We start from the raw sequence: 3,130 nt of genomic DNA on the forward strand, positions 1-3,130 counted from the left end.
CGCTCAGCACACAAAGACGGGTCTCTGACACAGAAGCAGTAGTCATTCCAAGGAAAATCAGCAAAATACCTCTCCAGGTCCCCCCAACTAGCAGAGGCAAAACGCCAGAGGCACCTTCGCTTAGGGGGATCCTGAGGAGGGATTGGAGCGATAAGACAAGATACAGATATGAGACTGTGATCGGAGGAGCCCAACGGTAAGCTTAGGTGAAGGGCAGCATTCGGTGTCCAGTGCTGAACTGATTCGTTCATCAAAACTGCTCGACGATGATGCAGCAAGCACCAAATCATCCTGGCACCTGAAACTACTCGACAGAAAGATGACACATTCCTACACTGGCACTCATTCGCTCCCTTTAAAGAGTACGAGCAAAACCCTCTCTCTCTCTCTCTCTCTCTCTCTCTCTCTCTCTCTCTCTCTCTCTCTCTCTCTCTCTCTCTCTCTCTCTCTCAGCGTGATGATAATAGCTGCAATGCCACTCTCATTATCCAAGTGGCAGAAATGTAATTAGGCAGGTGCGCATTTAGATAACCTGCTTATTAAAGTTAACAAACATTTTGACTATTTTCACGATGGTCTACAGCGTGTAATGATTTCTGGGTAATGCACTAAATTATTCCTTCTATGTACAAGCTGGAATGTTGCAACAGTAGAAATTCCTTGTATAATGATAAAATAGAATTAATTATTCCATATATCTATATACTCTTATAATCAAGTACTGTAACAGTTATAAAAAATTCTACACATAATAAAAACGCAGTAAATTATTCCATCTGTCCATCATGTACATCACTGCACTATGTCGTAATAAAAAGTTTTTGTTTAATTAAAAAGAAATAAGGGCAAGTATAAATCATTTTACATATGGAACAAATATTAATATTTTATATCGATTTTTTTTCTTTTTTTATGGCGGGGGGAGGACAGGTAAAAAAGAATAACGTTCGTATATAGAAAAGAAAACATTCTCTCAAATACACGTATTGATTACATACACTTGAAAATACAAACAAAAGAAAGAAGGGAGGGAGGGAGGGAGGAAGGAAGGAAGGAATTAAGGAAGGAAGGAAGGAAGGAAGGAAGGAAGGAAGGAAGGAAAGAAGGAAGGAACGAACGAACGAACGAACGAACGAAGGAAGGAAGGAAGGAAGGAAGGAAGGAAGGAAGGAAGGAAGGAACGAACGAACGAACGAACGAACGAACGAACGAACGAACGAACGAAAGAAAGAAAGAAAAGGACGTCAAAATAAAGAAATAATATTCACTCACCCTCGTATATACTCCATTATCGCCAAGAAGTATTGCTCCGTGTGTTTCAGTTCAATTTGTCGTTTACGAAAAGCCTAAATGAAAAGTTAAATATTCTTTCAGTGACCTTTTCGCCTCCTGATGAGCGTCACTGATGGAATTACACATTTTAGAATACATTTCGCGTCTTTTTCCACTAAATATATCACGGATTTCTGAAGAGGGAGAGGAATTGCTGATTTCGGAAAGTGAAAGTGAAGATATAAAAAAAAAAAAAAAAAATAGACAAATTTTTTTTTTTTTTTTAAGTACGTTTCCGGAGCCAAGGTAAAAACTTCTAGAGTTTGCTAAGAGAAAAATCATAGTTTTGAGAAGAGACGCAAAGAAAAGGAAACCAAATCAGAAATGTATGTTTTATGACAGTCTGAGAGAGAGAGAGAGAGAGAGAGAGAGAGAGAGAGAGAGAGAGAGAGAGAGAGAGAGAGAGAGAGAGAGAGTTGGTGTAGGGAAGCAAAAGAGAAAGTCCAGAAAGGCGAATAAAGAGGAAAAATGCGAAAAGGGCAGGGGAACGAGAAAATGCACAGGGGGACAAGAGGAAATATGAGACAGAGAGGGAAGCAAAGGAAGCAGGGGAAGGGGAAAACCTGAATTCTTCCTTTTTCTGTTTCACCAACTCGTCCTTCGCTTCACCAGACTCAAAAAATAAAAGAAATCAAAACGTTTTATATATATATATATATATATATATATATATATATATATATATATATATATATATATATATATATATATATATATATATATATATATATATATATATATATATATATATAATTTATCTATTAATTTTAATTTTCATGTTGTCCCCTTATGCCTTGTCAAGCCTACTTCTGCCTCAACCACCCACTCACCTTTGCTGCACTCCGCTATGTAAGACTTGACACGTGCTTGACGTGGTGAAACAAAGGATCTGGAAGATGGATGAGCCAGTGCATGGAGTGACCATTTAAAGGAACCATTACAACGGATTGTGTCACCCACTGGTCACCAAGCACGGCAGACGCTGGACAAGTGAGCCAGCTGCTTTTGTTTACTTCCATCCCGGCGGTACCGCGTCCTCACTTTGCGCTAATATGCCCCTTTTTTAGCACTTTCTGATTTCCCGAACTTACTTTTACTCTCGTCTTTCAGTTCTCTGATACTTCCTTTCCTTTCCTGACACAGGCACTGCATGGCCTACTCCTGAATAACGTGATAATTGCGGAAAACAGCCTTAATTTGAGATGAAAGGAATCACTTCCACACGCCACACTTATCCCGCGTGTCGCGTAAACATAGTACATAAACTGTATAAAGACCTTCAAACATAAATCTATCGGTATATAATTATTATAGGTACATATATAATTTATGTGTATTATCTCAGTTTAAAATTACGTTGTGTACATGAACAAAACGGATATGTGCCACTTGCCTCAAACTATCGTACCTCGTCAACTATCATTATCTGCAAGCTACTTGGCCTCAGCCTCTTAACTATTGTTCCACGATTATTCCTTTTTTTTTTTTTTTTTCAATCTTGTACTATTTTTTTTTTTCTAAAAAATATTTACTTCTTCGTTTCTTTTTCATTTCCACTATAGCCTGTTAAATTGCAACTTATAATGAAAATATCCTTGAAAACCTCACTCACCTCCACTAGTTTGTTAAACTATCAGTAGAATTAAGGAAGCCCCCTTGAAAATCCTAATAGCATCCACTGTAGCTTGTCAAAACTTAAGAGCAGGAACATTTAAGCAGTTTCTGTAACACTTTTGTCTGTCTTCTAAAAGGTTCTATTGGTCCTTAAAGGTTCTATGTGGTTCTAAAAGCCATATCC

This window comes from Scylla paramamosain, chromosome 35 (assembly GCF_035594125.1).
Source record: "Scylla paramamosain isolate STU-SP2022 chromosome 35, ASM3559412v1, whole genome shotgun sequence".
Classification (NCBI taxonomy): Eukaryota; Metazoa; Arthropoda; class Malacostraca; order Decapoda; family Portunidae; genus Scylla; species Scylla paramamosain.